This window comes from Mustela putorius, unplaced genomic scaffold, assembly GCF_011764305.1.
Source record: "Mustela putorius furo isolate JIRA1106 unplaced genomic scaffold, ASM1176430v1.1 tig00003869_pilon_pilon_pilon, whole genome shotgun sequence".
Lineage (NCBI taxonomy): Eukaryota > Metazoa > Chordata > Mammalia > Carnivora > Mustelidae > Mustela > Mustela putorius.
The window spans coordinates 13,055,421-13,072,422 of NW_025422021.1; the positions used below are offsets into that span (position 1 = coordinate 13,055,421).

A 17,002-nucleotide genomic window follows, 5' to 3' on the forward strand; every position below is an offset into this window, starting at 1 on the left:
ATTTTAATTCACATGCCTCTCAGAAATTTAACTCCTTTATTTTATAATTATACAATTATATTTACTTTTGTACATACACTATGGGGTGCCTGGGTGACACAGTTAAGTGTTGGACTCTTTGTTTTCTGCTTGGGTAATAATCTCAGGGCCATGGGTTCAAGCCCCACATTAGGCTCAATGCTCAGAGTACCGTCGGCTTGGGATTCTCTCTCTCCCTCTCCCTCCACTCCTCCCCCACTCCCCCACCCCCCGCTTTCATGCTCTTTCTCAGTCTCTCTCCATCTCAAATAAATAAAATCTCTTTAAAAATAAGATATTGAGACCACCGAGACCATGTCCACCCTGCGAACACAGGCCCCTCACCCTCGCCTCTTGGCCACTGCCACCACCAGTTTACACCACCCCCGTTTGCCATGGATGACGATATCGCTGCTCTGGTGGTCCACAACGGCTCCCGCATGGGCAAAGCCGGCTTCACAGGTGACAATGCCCCCCAAGCCATCTTCCCTTCCATCGAGGGGTGCCCACAGCACCAGGGTGTGATGGTGGGCATGGGCCAGAAGGACTCCTGTGTGCCCGAGGAGACCCAGAGCAAGAAGGGCATCCTGACCTTGAAGCACCCCATCGAGCACAGTATTGTCACCAACTGGGATGACATGGAGAAGATCTGGCACCACACCATCTACAGTGAACTGCGTGTGACCCCAGAGGAGCACCCCGTGCTGCTGACCAATGCCCCACTGAACCCCAGGCCAACTGTGAGAAGATGACCCAGATGATGTTCCAGACCTTCAACACCCCGGCCATGTATGTGGCCATCCAGGCTGTGCTGTCCCTGTACGCCTCTGGCCACGATGGCATCGTGATGGACTCCAGGGACGGGATCATCCATACTGTGCCCATCTACGAGGGGTACACCCTGCCCGACGCCATCCTGCATCTGGACCTGGCTGGCCGGGACCTGACGGACTACCTCATGAAGATCCTTAAGGAGCGCGGCTATAGCTTCACCACCACTGCCGAGCGGGAAATCGTGCATGACATCAAAGAGAAGCTGTGTTATGTGGCCCTGGACTTCGAGCAGGAGAAGGCCACTGCGGACTTCAGGTCCTCCCTGAAGAAGAGCTATGAGCTGCCTGATGGGCAGGTCATCACCATTGGCAACAAGCAGTTCCACTGCCCAGAGGTGCTCTTCCAGCCTTCCTTCCTGGGCATGGAATCCTGCAGCATCCACGAAGCTACCTTCAACTCCATCACGAAGTGTGACATCGACATCCGCGAGGACCTGTACGCCAGCACGGTGCTGTCCGGCGGGACCACCAGGTACCCAGGCATTGCCATCAGGATGCAGAAGGAGATCATCACCTTGGCGCCCAGCAAGATGAAGAGCAAGATCATCGCCCCCACCCTGAGTGCAAGTACTCCACTTCCATCCTGGCCTCGCTGTCCACCTTCCAGCAGATTTGGATCAGCAAGCAGGAGTATGACGATTCCGAACCCCTCCATCGTCCACCGCAAATGCTTCTAGGCGGACTGCTACTTTAGTTGGTGTTACACCCTTTCTTGATAAAACCTAACTTGCACAGAAAACGATATAAGATTGGCATGGCTTTATTTGTGTGCATTTTTTTTTTAATTACTGTTTTTTGTTTTTGAAATTTTTTCCGTTTTCTTTTTCTCAATTTTTTTTCTTTTCTTTTTTTTTGGCACAACTCAGGATTTAAAAATTGGAATGGTGAAGGTGACAGCAGTTGGTTGGAACGAGTATCCCCAAAATTCTACAATGTGGCCGAGGACTTTGATTGTACTTTTTTTTTTAATAGTCATTCCAAATATCGTGAGATGCATTGTTACAGGAAGTCCCTTGCCTTCCCAAAAGCCACTCCATTTCTCTCTGAGAAGGGGCAGTTCTTACCCAAGTCCACACAGGAGAGTGATAAAATTGCTTTTGTGTAAATTATGTAGTCCAAATTTTTTTTTTTTAATCTTCACCTTAAAAACTGTTCTTTCTGTTCTATTTTGAATGGTCTGCCATCATGGCTTCCCCCTTTTTTGTCCCCTCCAATTTAAGATTCATGAAGGCGTTTTGGTTTCCTTGGGAGTGGAGTTGAGGCACGAGGCAGCCAGGCGCTTCCCTGTACACTGACAAGACCAGTTCGAAAAAGTGTGCACACCTTAAATAAATAAATAAATAAATAAAATGTTGAACTCATTTTAATTCACATGCTCTTCTTAGAAATTTACTTCTTTATTTTATAATTATATAATTATATTTACTTTTGTACATAGATTAGTAATGTCACAAATTTACAAATGCATCAAGTTGACATTAAGATGCACCATGGTTCCATCATTTCTCACTTTTTCAAGACATTTTCCAATTTTCTGTAACCTAACTATTGCCTGTAGCTACTAGGCATTTCCCTACCCAGTACTATATGAAAGTTTTTAATGAATACTCTGGGTTTCAGGCCACTATAGAGATGCTTTGGGTATTCCTGGCAAATCGGGGTCCATAGTGTCTCTGCTAGCACTAGGAGAATTCATACATTTTTCCAATCTACCATAACTTGGCTCCTGGGAGATTTCACCCAATGAAGTGACATTTCTTTCTAGTTTGGTTGTGCACGAACCCAACATGCACTAGAAAATACTTTCTTCTTTTCCAAAGAAGGTATAAATATCCCAGGTCACCCATTTCCCAAATTTGAATCCGTACTTTTGTCAGGGGCACCTTCTTTTTCTCTTCTTTTAGCTACTACTTTCTGCCTCTATCGTAGATTCTCTACCAAATAAGATGAGCAAGTCTCTTCTAGGGGCTTTTAACACACACACAATTCAATCATTGAGATTTTATGTGCTGAAAGAAAGATTTGTCTCCTGCCAAGAGTTCAGAAAGGAACTACTTTCCAAGTCTCTGAACCTCCAACCCTGTAAGAAAAGAGAAAATTTCTTTCAGTGAACCAACCCAGAATGTTATTTCCATTTAAATAGACATGAACAATGTCTTTAATAAAACTATTGTAATGCTAATTTTTTAAAAAATCCCAACTTTTTCAATCCAAGTAACACTGTTGATGTGAATGAGTACTCTTCTCCTAAATTCTGGCTTCAGTTACAGGATGTTTATGATGATACAAGTCTTATACAATGAATGCAGGCAGCACTCCAGTTGATTTAATCTGACAAGAGCTTCCTTAGGTATGAGTATGAGTTTGGGCTTTTAGCCAGCAATCAAAAGGGATTGTAAATTTAAATGATTACATCATCTAGTGAAGTCTGCTTTTTGCCCAGGACAGAGGCACCGTCTCCAAAGTTTATTCAGAATATATTTGAAACATTCTAGCTGTGTGACCATGGAAAAATTCCTTAATCTCTCTGTAACTCTGTTTCTTCATCTGAGTAATTATAACATTTACCTCATAGTTTCTTAAACAAGTTAGCATATGTAAAGCACTTGGATTACCTGGCACATCATCTATCTATTTAAGTATTAGCTAATATTAGCATTAATGTTATTACTGCATTGATAGAGGGAAGCTGCAAAGACTTTACGCTGAACCTATGTAATTATCTAGCTAATACAATTTCCCTTTAGAAAGTATTTTAAGATAAATCATGTGTACTTAAATATTTTCCAAATAATTATCTTAAATCAAGTGTGACCCCCTTCTGAAAATAATTTCTTTTTGGAAGAAAAATAATTTTGCAAAGGAATGGCTTATCTTTGGAGAATGAAGGTAAAAATATAAACAGGAGGGAGATACACTGACAAATCTCGACATGAACTTGTAGTTACGACTTGGGTCTCAATGTTTTGTTTTTCATTGACCTGCATAGGTACCTTGGAGATTTCTTACAATGGTCTCACTGGCTAAGAAGACAGATCAGAGATTAGGGAAGCTGAGGCAGGTAGCAATTGTGCCACAGAAAGTGAAAGAATGGAAATTACACACAATAATAAATCCAGAAATCTTCATCGGGGTCCCTTAAGTGTTTGACTAAATAATAATCTCTATATGCATAGGGTGACACTCAATGAGGGCAGACAAAGACAACTACCAGGGAACTATAAACTGAAAAGCCACTATAGCTTCCACAGAACTAGAAGACATTGAAGTTCTGTACTTGAGCCAGAGTAGAGAGACATTCTTGAACAACTGAGCATTTAGTAAAGGCTCTAGAAAAGTTCTGCTTTATTACAATCTAGGTTATGCTACAAATGCCCTACCAAAGCTTTAAAACAAGCCTTAAGAAAATCAAGGGACTTCAAAGGATCAACTGCTCACAAGAATTAAACTCAAACTTCTTCAGAGAAAGGTAACAAAATCCATACACTCAATAACACAACATTCACAATAGAAGACATACAATAAAAATCTGCTGGAACTGCAAGGAAGCATGACAATGTGACCCATAGCCAGGAGAAAATAAGTCAATAGGAGCAGACCCAGAAATGATAGAGACAATTAAATCAACAGATAAGAATTGTGAATCAGCTATAATGAATATAACCAAGAGTTTAAGGAAAACAGGTATACAATGAAAAAAGAAATAGACACTATAGAAAAGACCCAAGTAAAACTTTTAGAGCTGAAAATTAAAATATTTGAAATAAAAAAGTCACTGGACTTAATGTATTAGACATTGCACGGAAAAAAAGAAAAAGTGAACGTGAAGGCAGTACAGTGGAAACTATCAAAATTGAGGTAGAGATAGAAGACGGATAGAAAACAAACAAATCTCAAATATATTAGGCTCAGTGAAAGAAGCCAGGCATAAAAGAATACATATTGTATGATTCCATTTATTTTATATGTCAAGAAAAGACAAATCATCTAGATAGAGAGTAGATTGGCGGTTGTTTAACTCTAGGGGTAGGAAAGGGGAATGACTGTAAATAGGTACAGGATTGTTTTTTGGGATGTTGGAAATGTTCTAATATTAAATCATGGTAGTGGTGCACATCTCTGTAAATCTACAAAATCATGTGTTTGGATTATATACTTAAAATGAGTGAATTTTATGATATGTAAATTATAACACAGGCTATTTTTAATAAATCTACAACAAAGCATAAATTCCCCAAGAAACAATATCTAATGGTTTAACATATGTGTAATTACTCAGAAAAGGGAAGAGTCAGAAGATTTTTTTTTATATTTTATTAAACTATGAAGTACTTATAAAAAACTATGCATCTTTAATGTTTATGACTTCATGAATTTGGAGATAGTTTACATCCATGAAACCATCCCCATATCTATGCCATAAACATATCTATCACTTACAAGAGAAAAAAAAAGTTTTTTTTAAACATAACTGAAAAATTTTAGATATAATTAAAAATATTAACCCAACAATCTAAAGAGTTCAACATACTCCAAGGTGCAAAATCAAGACAAAGGCATATCATGATGAAAATTGGTTTAAAAAAATTGTTATGAAGAAAAATTCTTAAAATTAGCCAGAGGAATAAAAAGACACATTACATACAGGGGTATGAAGTTAGAAATACAACTGACTTTTCATAAGAAAGAATGCAAAGCAGAAGACAATAGAAAACCATTTTTAAAATGCCAAAAGAAAACTAAATGTGTCAAATTAGAAATCTATATCCAGTCAAAAGATCACTCAAATGAAAGTAAAATAAAGATATTCTCAGACAAACAAACCTGAAAGAATTTTTGGTCAACAAACTCATACTACAAAAAAATCTTAAATGATGTTTTTCAGGCTAAAGAAAAATACTACTAAATAAAAATTCAAATACACACAAAATAAAAAATGTCATAAATGGTTAATATGTGGGACAATATAAAATATATTTTATTATTTTTAAGTTATATAAAAAATTATTGATTTTCTGAACCAAAACACTGACAATTTTGTAATTAATCACATTTTTAGAAATAGAATTAACAAGAAATTAATAAGAAGAAAAAGGATAGGGAGAGGAAATGAGAAATATGCCTTTATAAATTGGGGTCCTATGTAATGCATGAAATGATACAATAGTATGTGATGATAGGCTATGATAAATTAAATATGGCTAGTGGAAACCTTAGAGCAATTACTGGAAAAAGTAGAATGTGGAGGTAGAGATAATAGTCCAATAGAAAAGATTGAATAGAATTCTAAGACAACTCAACCTATAATAAAGCATAGAATTGGGGGTGGGGAGGAAACAAATTAAAATTGGAGGGAGACAAAACAAGAAACATGGTAGTATTAAACCAGTGGTGTGCTGGAGCTGATAGATGGTACTTCATGAAAGTGAATGATGTATACCTTTCTCAATTTTCCATCTAGTGATAGCATGTTGGTAGTTTGAGACCAGCACTGGTGGCAAAATTTACATAATGGAAATCAGCAGATGCTGAAAGTTGTGATTTCTTAGAAAAACACATTTAACATCATACTACTGACTGCAACCAAAAAATCATGTAAAATGTAAAAGAAATAAAAGGCCTTTTATTTAAAAGGCCAAGAATGGCATATCAATATAACAATATTCAATTATGATGCTATTTACCTTAAACATAGTTTAAAGAAAAAGATAGGTTATATCTTTAAAAAAAAAAAAAGAAAGATTTTATTTAAGATTTTTTTCTGGAGACTCTAGCCAAGATAGACAAGAAAAAGATATAAAAGGCATCTAAATTGAAAAGGAAAAAAATAAAACTACCTCTATTCACAGAGGATATGGTCCTTTATATAGAAAATCTAAGAAACCTGTGAAAATATCTGCGTGGGGGATGGGCTAATGATGGGTATAAAGGGGAGCACTTGTTATGATGAGCTCTGGATGTTATATGTAAATGATGAATCACTAAATTCTACTCCTGAAGCCAATATTACACTATATGTTAACTAACTAGAATTTAAATAAAATTTGGGGGAAAAAAAAAGAGAAATCTATGAAAACACTATTAGAACTAATACATATAGCAAAATTGGAGGATATGAAATCAATATACAAAATTTATTTCTGTTGTTTACTTCTAAACACTATCAGTGAATAGTCCAAAAATCATACTAAGAAAACAATTCTATCTATAATAGCTTTAAAAACTAAAAATACTTAGAAATATTTTAACAAAGGAAGTTTAAGATTTACATACTGAAAACTATAAAATGTTATTTTTTTAAGCATATATTTATTTGAGAAATGGGGAGGGGCAGAGGGAGAGAAAAATTCAAACAGAATTCAACCTGAGTGCAGAGCCCACAGGGGTTTGATCTCATGACCCCAAGTTTATGACCTGAGATGAAACCAAGAGTCAGATGCTTAACTGACTTTGCTATCCAGACACCCCAACTATAAAATATTATTAAAAGAAACTACAAAAGACCCAAATATAGAGAAAGGTAGTTCATGTTCATATATCAGAAGACTCAACATTGTTAAGATTACAGTATTTCTCAACTGCAGATTCAGTGCAATCCCTATCAAAATCCCAGTTGTCTTTTTGTTGTTGTTGTTGTTGCAGAAAATCACAATTATCCAAAACTTATATGTAAATGCAGGGATCCAGATTAGGCCAAATCATCTTTAAAGATAAGAAAGTTGAAGGACTCACATTTCCTGATTTCAAAACTTCTGACAAAATAATAATCAAGATATTGTGATACTGGCATAAGGATAAACAAATCAATGGAAGAGAATTGAAATAAATAATTTTAATAAATTATTAAAATACAAAATAATCAATACATAAAACTTTACATTTGTAGTCAAGTGATCTTGAGAAAAATACTAAGGTGATTTATTAAGGAAAAATAGTCTTTTCAATAGAAGGTGCTAGGATAAATGGATATTCAGATGTAAAACAATGAAGTTGAACTCCAACTCATACCATCCATAAAATATAACTTAAAGTTTATTATAGTTCTAATATTACCCAGCTATAAAAACAAATAAAGTATCAATACATGTTATAACATGAACAAACCTTGAAAAACATGCCAAATGATAGAACCAGCCAAACTAGGTCACATTTTATATGATTCCATTAATAGGAAATGTCCAGAATAGACAAATCTATAAAGACAGAAAGTAAATTAGTGGTTGCCAAGGACTAGGTGGAAGGGGGAGTGATTGCTAGTGGGTGCAGGGCTTCCTTTTGAGGTGGCAAAAAAATTCTAATATTAAGTGGTGGTGCTAGTTGCACAATATTTTTTTTAAAAACCGCTTGTACACCTTAAAGAGGTCCATTTCACAGTATGTAAATTATAGCTCAATGAAGCTGTTTTTCTTAATAATGAAAAAACATATTGTGTAAACTCTAATTGTAAGAAAGATGAAGTAGCTATATTAATATCCCACAAAGCAATCTTCAGTATAAGAAGTATTGCCAAAAATATAAAGGTATTTTACATGAAGAACAAAATAAAGAACAAAAGATCAATTTCTCTAAAAGACATAGCAATCCTAAATATGTATGTACCTCATAACATAGCTCTATAAGCCATACAGCTAAATGACAGAACTGAAATGAGAAATAGACAAATTTAAATTATAATTGGCAATCTCAATTTTCCTCTCTTAGTAATTTATAAATAAGTAGACAGAAAATCATTAAAAATAAGAATGACTTCACCACACTATCAATTTTACCCAACTGATATTTATAGAACACTCCACCTAACAAACACATATTCTTTTGAAATGTGTACAGTACATTTATCAAGATAAGTCACATGCTGGGACATAGAACACATTTCAAAAAATTTAAAAGTGTTGGGGTGCCTGGGTGTCTCAGTTGATTAAGGGTCTGCCTTCAGTTCAGGTCATGATCTTGAGGTCCTGGGATAGAGCCGCACATTGGGGGGGGTCCCTGCTCAGCAGGGAGTATGTTTCTCCCTGTGCCTCTGCCCCTGACTTGTGCTCCCTGTCTCTCTCAAATAAATATATAAATAAATATATCTATCTTTGAAAAATTAAATCCATTTCAAAGGATTGACATCACACAAAATCTGTTTTGCAGTTACAATGGGAATAGAAATTAATTACTAATTAAAATATCAAAACCCCAAATAATTTAAAATGAAAAAACATATTCTAGTCATCAGTCCAAAAAGATCATAAGAGAAAATAGAAAATATGTGTACCAAATGATCATGAAAACACACATAACAAAATTTGTGGGATTAGCAATGACTAGACGGAAAGTTAGCTTTAAAAGCATCATAAAAAAAAAGATCTTTTATTTCAAACTTGAGCTATATAACAAGATATAAAATAGGGACACTATATAAGAAGTTATAAAATAGGGGCACCAGTTATAAAATAGGCGTTCAGTCGTTAAGCGTTTGCATTCGGCTCAGGTCATGAACCTAGGGTCCTGGAATCGAGCCCCGCATCAGGCTCCCTGCTCAGCGGGAAGCCTGCTTCTCCTTCTAACAGTCCCCCTGCTTGTGTTCTCTCTCTCTGTGAAATAGATAAACATAATCTTAAAAAAAGAAGTTATAAAATGGGAGCAAATAAACAAAAAATAAAAGAAATAAATGATAAAGGGGAAATCTATGAAATAGAAGGCAAACAACAGAGAAAATCAATGAAATTAAAAGATGGTTCTTTGAAAAGAGAAAGAGGAAAATCAAATAAGTTTATTAATTGTTACATAAGCAATAGACATAAAGTATACCATTAAAACTGATAAACGAAACAATGAAAGTTTAAACAAGAGAAAAAGATTAAAGGCATGTACAGCTAGATAGAGATGGGTTTATCTTTTTGTTCATATTTATAGAGAGTATTTATGCATGTCTGTGCCTGCATGTTTGAGGGACTGTATATATATGTGCATATATGTAAAATTATAGCCAGGCTTATTTCTTTTAATTCTTTATTTAAATTCAATTTAGTTAACATTTACTTTATTATTAGTTACCAGTTAGAATATAGTGATACCTCAGTTGCATATAACACCCAGTGCTCATTACATCACGTGTCCTCTTTAATGACCATCACCCAGTCACCCCTTCCCCCCTCCCCACCTCCCCTCCTCCCCTCCAGCAACCCTCAATTTGTATCTTAGAGTTCAGTGTCTTTTATGGTTTGCCTCCCTCTCTATTTTCATCATCTTATTTTATTTTTCCTTCCTTTTCCCTATGTTCATCTGTTTTGTTTCTTAAATTCCACATATGAGTGAAATCGTATGGTATTTGTCTTTCTCTGACTGAGTTATTTCACTTAGCACAATACACTCTAGCTCCATCCATCCATGTCATTGTAAATGACAAGATTTTAATTCTTTTTGATGGTTAAGTTATATAGATACATATATGTATATATGTATCTATATAACTCCTTCCTTACTTTGGGCACTGTGGACATTGCTGCTATAAACTCTAGGGTACATGCCCCTTTGATTCACTATGTTTGCATCTTTTGGAGAAATTCTCACTAGTGCAATTGCTGGGTATTGGGTGGTTCTATTTTTAACTTTTTGAGGAATCTCCATGCTGTTCTCCAGAGTGATTGCCACAGTTTGGATTCCCACCAACAGTGTAAGAAGGTTCCCCTTTCTCTGCATCCTCGCCAAAACCTATTGTTTCCTGCATTGATAATTTTAGCCATTCTGGCTGAGGTGGTATCGCAGTGTGGTTTTTCTTTGTATTTCCCTGATGCTGATGATATTGAGCATATTTTAACGTGTCTGTTGACCATTTGGATGTCTTCTATGGAGAAATGTCTGTTCCTGTCTTCTTAGCCAAGCTTATTATTGGCTGTCTCATTGTTGGAAGTGTTCGTGAAAAAGATGACTGATTTCAGAGCTTGGGCAGGGAAAGCACAAGCGGAACCTAAAACACTGTATTAGTTTATGACTGCTGCCAAAACAAAACAAAACAAAACCAAAACCCCCCACAAATTTAGCCACTTAAAATAACGCCTTTATTATCTCATCATTTCTGTAGGCCTAAAGTCTAGGCACAGCTCAAATGGGTCTACGCTCAGTGTCTCACGAAGTGGAAAGCAAGGGCCAGCCAGACTACTTTCTCATTTGGGGTTCAGAATCTTCTTCCAAGCTCAGGCAGTTTGTTGACAGAATGTAATTCCTTTTGAATGAGAACTGAAACCCCCATTTTCTTTCTGGCTGTCAGAGGGCTTGCTCTCAGCTTGTAGAAACAACCCTCATGCCTTCAGAGACCCTCCACTGTTTGAGTCACCCAGGCCCTTCAGAGCAGCTATCTTTTTTTTTTTTTTAAAGACTTTATTGTATTTATTTGACAGAGAGAGAGATTACAAGTAGGCAGAGAGGCAGGCAGGGAGAGAGAGAGGGAATCAGTCTCCCGGCTGAGCAGAGAGCCTGATATGGGGCTTGATCCCAGGACCCGGAGATCATGACCTGAGTCGAAGGCAGAGGCTTAGCCCACTGAGCCACCCAGGCGCCCCTCAGAGCATCTATCTAAAAGAGGTTTCTCCTTTCTTGATCAATTTGAGCAAAATAAATAATGACAATAATAGACCAAAATCCATAAAATAAAATAAGAATACATTAATTCATACTATGTATGTATGAATATAGTATGATATACTATAGCCAGTATGTATGTATAGATTATATACACTGAAATACAGATATATCTGTATCTATATATACATTAGATGTAAATAAGCAAATAAGTAAGTGGGTAACAAAGGAAAGGTTCTTCATATGGCATGATCCAATACACTGTGATAAATGTAGAAGGAATAATGGAATTAGAAAATCACCATTTGGGGGCGCCTGGGTAGCTCAGTCTACTGAGTGACAACTCTTCATTTTGGGTCAGGTCATGATCTCAGTGTTGTGGGATTAGTCCCTGTGTCAGGCTTTGCCCTCAGCGGGGAGTCTGCTTGTCCCTCTTTCTCTGCTCCTACCCTGCCCCCCACCACTCATGCGCTGGCTGCTCTCTTGGTCTCTCTCTTTCTCTCAAATAAATAAATAAATAAATAAATAAAATCTTAAAAAAAAAAAAAAAAGAAAGGAAGAAAATCACTATTTGCAACCATCACAGATATAATTGTTTCAGGCAAGCATAAACAATGGATGATGAAATTAGTGGACAAAAGTATGGTGAGAAACAGGTTATTAAGTCTTTAAAAATCTCCACTATAAGTTGAAGAATAATTACCAAGGAGAAAATAGCAACTTTATGGTGGAGAAATGTCGCAGTCCTTAGTTAGCATCACCAGTAACAGGACAAAACAACATATTTCTGCGGCAGTGCGGATTGAGGCATAATATCCCTTCCTTTGCATCATTCCCAAAATGTATAACCTGATCAAATCATGAAGAAACATCAGACAAACCCAAATTGAGGGACATTTTAAAAAATACCTCATCGACACTCTCCGAAATTATCAGACAGTGAAAAAGGGAGACTGCACAACAGTTAGAGGCTAAACGAGACTGAAGAGGTATGACAATTACACAACATGTGATCATTTAATCCTGGACCCCCCAAAATGACAATAGTGGAACAATGAGAGAATTGTAATAAGGTCTGTAGATTAGAGATCATGGTATCAATACTGATTTCCTAATTTTGATAACGGTACTACATAGTTACATAAGAGAATGTCCTTGTTTTAAGGAAATATAGACTATAGTATTTAGAGGTCTTGAAAATCCAATCAGTATTGCCCACCCCATTAACAGAAGCAAGGAGAAAAATTATATGTTTATATGAATGTGTGAAGAAAAGTATTTGATAAAATTAAGTACCCATTTATGAGAAAACAACAAAATATGACAAAGCAACAAGACCTCCAAACTTTTGGCAAACTGGGATAAAACTTCTTCCTCAATCTGATTAAAGTTATCCATGAAAATCCTATAGTTAACACCATATTTATTGATGAAATACAAAATATTTCCCCCCTAGGATTAAGAACAATGCTAAGATACGAGTTCTCTCATTCCTAGTCAACACTGTACCAGAGGCAAGAGAAAAATAAAGGGTATACAGATGAAAGGGAAGAAGGAAGGCTGTCTTCATCACAGACAACATGATCATGTGTACAAAAGCCCTAAATAACCTCCCAATGAACTGCTAGAGCTAATAAATGAATTTAGCATTGTTGCAGGACAAAGATCAATGTACTCAAATCAGCATTGTTTCTATGTGTAAGCAACTAAAAGTTAAAAATTGAAATAAAAAATACCATTTACAATAGGATCAAAAACTTGAAGTATCTGGGATACACTTAGTAGGAATATGTACAGTGTCTGTGTACTAAAAACTAGAAGGTATTGATGAGAGAAGTTATGGAAGGCTATATAAATAGAAACATACATCGTGTTGATGGATTGGAGGGTACAATATTGTTAGGAAGTCAATTTTCTCCAATTAACAAGCTGATGCTAAAATCTATATGGAAATTAAAAACACCTATCATAGTTTACATGCGTTTTGAGAAGAACTGATTTTGATACTTACTGGAAAGCTGCAATAATCAAAGTGTGGTATTCGTGCAAGAACAGACACAAGATTATTTGGAGAGAATAGAGTCCAGAATTCGATCCATACATACATGTCAAGTGACTTTTGACAAGCTTGCATTGTATACCTTCCCTGTCAATGACTTCTCACTTTTTCTTGCAACCACTGATCTGATTCCTATCACTACGAATGAGATTTGCCTGTTTTAGATCTGCTTGTAAATGGAGTCAAAGCACAAGGATTTTATAACTGAAAAGTCAAGGGAATAGTTCGAATTTGGGCAGTGTTCAGATAACTCGATCAGGCATTAATCTATTCCTTGGCTCTACCTTCTCCTAGTTGACTTCATTCACAGCGTATTTTCTTCAAGTGGTGGCAAATATGGCCAACAGAAGCTCCCGTACTATGTTCTTTCTTTCTTTTTTTTTTTTTTAAAGAACTTTTGTGAATAAGATAGGTTTTTTTTAAAGATTTTATTTATTTGACAGAGAGATCACAAGTAGGCAGAGAGGCAGGCAGAGAGAGAGAGAGGAGGAAGCAGGCTCCCCACTGAGCAGAGAGCCCGACTCGGGACTCAATCCCAGGATCCTGAAATCATGACCTGAGCCTAAGGCAGCGGCTTAACCCACTGAGCCACCCAGGCGCCCCTGTTCTTTCTTTTTTTAAGGTGTTATTTATTTGTGGGAGAGAGAGAGAGAGCATGAACAGAGGGAGAGGAGAAACAGCCTCCCAGCCAAGCAGGGATCCCGAATGTGGGATTCAATCCCAGGATCCTGGGATCATGACGTGAGCTGAAGGCACACATTTAACTGACTGAGCCACCCAGGTGCCCCTCCAGCACTTTGTTCTTCTTCACAACTTCAGCAGAAATACTTCCTTCTTTTCTTGTAATTGCTACAAAAGGCTAATTCTTATCGGATTTACCTGGAGAATATGCTTATCCCTGAACTGTGGTCAAGAACATGAAGTATGCTGCTTTGCCCAGCCAGAACCTAGTGTCTATCTCTGGATCTAGGGAATGACTCCAGCCTTCCAGAAGGCACACAGGCTGGGAGAAAGGAGTAGCAGTTTCCCCATATACTCTCTCAGGATCCAGATGTCCACTCCTCTTTGATAAGCCAAGATTCTAGTCCAGAATTCATTAGACCACAATACTATAATTCAGCCCTTGAGACAATGCGTGGTATCCCAGGGGGCCATTTGGTCACTTTTAGCCAGGATGTGATGATGATATCCTATGGCCCTTCTTCCAAATAGAGTCAGGTTAGTGAGGTTCGGGCCCTGGGGATCAGGCTTCCTAGTGGTAGAGCAAATTAGATAAGATGGTGTCATAACTGTGAGGACCAGGAATCAGAGTAGTAGCATCTTTTATACCATTTAATAAAAACTGAATTTACAAAACTAAACAAAGCATACACGAACATAATAGAGGGAAGAGAGACAATTCCTAGTCATTTGCAATTGTTTCATCTGAACCATGACTGAAGAGAAAAGGAAGAGTAAGAAAAATGGGAGACTAGAGAACTACATAGAAGAACCCAGTTTCTTACTCGACATATCATTGACAATGTTGGCAAGCAGTCGTTTTCATCTGTCAAAAATGTCAGTAGAACAGCTCACTTAGAAAAGGGAAAGGCAATATTAGGAAGCCTGATCTGTCAATCAATGCTCGCTTGATTATTTATGAGAAATGTTGGGAGAAAAGCTTTCAAGTAGAAAAATTAATTTATATTTGTAGTAAAACTCAAAATCCGGACTTCGAGAATATTCTCCTTTTACATTTTTAAGGAAACGCAAAGGATATTACATTTGGGGCTTTTAAAGAAAACCTGTATTTTATCATGGAAATTTAAAGTCCATCACAAAACGAGTAGCTTTCCCCTAAAGAGAGCTCTTAGTAATGTCAGCTTTACATGTAGTAAACACAGGTATCAGCACCCTTATTTCAGGCAAGAAATACTAGATTGAAAATATAGATCATAGAATTGTAAACTCCACCATCAGGGAATTTAAAGCCAAATGATTTCATAGAACTGAACCATTTCTGGAATAAGGAAAGAGTAAAAATATGGTAGATGTTTGAAGAAGGGAGAGAGGAAAGCCTCCTAAAATAAGGTTTGGTAGATTCAAAACCTGAAATCAACTTCTTGAACCTCCTTGCATAGTGATGTGGGGTTACAGAGTCTATATTCCGTCTACTTGAATTTGAGTGAGCTTGGAACTGCTTCAAACACAAGGAGGTAGCAGATGTGAAGCTGAGTAACTTTCAAGACCAAGTCATAAAAGCCTTAGAGCTTCTGCCTTGATCACTGGAGCACCAGCTCTCAGAGCAGCCATGAAGGAAGACTGACTACAATGAGACTATCACGTTGGCAAGGCCAACTGTAGGTATTCCGGTTCATTGTCCCAGCTGTGCCCAGCCCTCCAGCTGTCCCCTCCAAGGCATTAGTTACAGAGGTGAAGCCATCTTGGGTCCTCCAGATCACTGTGTGACCTCCACAGACACCATGCAGAACAGAAGAATCATTCAGCCAAGTCCTGCCCAATTCGTGATCCACAAAATGATGATATTAAACGGGTTTTTTGATCCAACTAAGGATCTTATTATATATTATACAGTTTTTGCTTTTGTTTTAAATATTTTTAAAATTTATTTGTCAGAGAGATAGCACAAACAAGGGAAGGGGCAGGGGGAGATACAGGCTCCCCACCCAGCAAGGAGCCTGATGTGGGACTCGATTCCAGGACCCTGGGATGATGACCTGAGCCAAAGGCAAATGCTTAACCAACTGAGCCAGCCAGGCATCCCTATTCAGCTTTTGTTTTTTTTTTTTAATTTATTTATTTATTTATTTGACAGAGAGAGAGAGAGATCAGTAGTGGGGGCAGAGAGGCAGGCAGAGAAATGGGGGGAAGCAGACTCCCTGGTAAGCAGAGAGCCCGATGCAGCACTTGATTCCAGGACCTTGAGACCATGACCTGAGCTGAAGGCAGAGGCTTAACCCACTGAGCCACCCAGGCGCCCCTACAGTTTTTATTTTAAATCACACACACACAAAGAACAAAGAGGAAGCTGTTTTAGAATAAAGTGATATACTTCATTATATCTTTTTTTTTTTTTTAGTAGTCCCTACATCCAACATGGGGCTCAAACTCATGACACTGACATGCATGCTCTTCCAACCAAGCCAGCCAGGTGCCATTAATTAATTTTTTTTTAAAAATGAGAACATAATAGATATTTCTTAATAATGATTAAGGACACCTGGTTCAACAACATATTAAAGCAATGAACTAATATTGGGTGTTCTTTCTTTGTTCTCAGGAAGTTTGAGGCCCTATGGGACACCTTTAGTCAATAAGAAGAGTAATTCATAAGAAGAATAATTCATAAAGGAAATAAGAGAAATGCAGTAGAATTTCTTAGTATAACACACAATTAAATGAAACTTATATGTATCCAAAATTCAACTAATCAAAATGCTCAAACAGCAGATAGTGAGTTTTCTGTATCTTGTTTCTTTTCCTTTTTATGAAAAAGAAACAAGAAATAAGTAAACAAGCTGAT

General features: G+C 37.1%; 1 pseudogene; it reads left to right on the forward strand.

Moving 5' to 3' along the window:
- The first annotated feature begins 350 nt into the window (after window positions 1–350).
- Window positions 351–2,169, forward strand: LOC101689080 (annotated as a pseudogene).
- The last annotated feature ends 14,833 nt before the right edge of the window (window positions 2,170–17,002 follow it).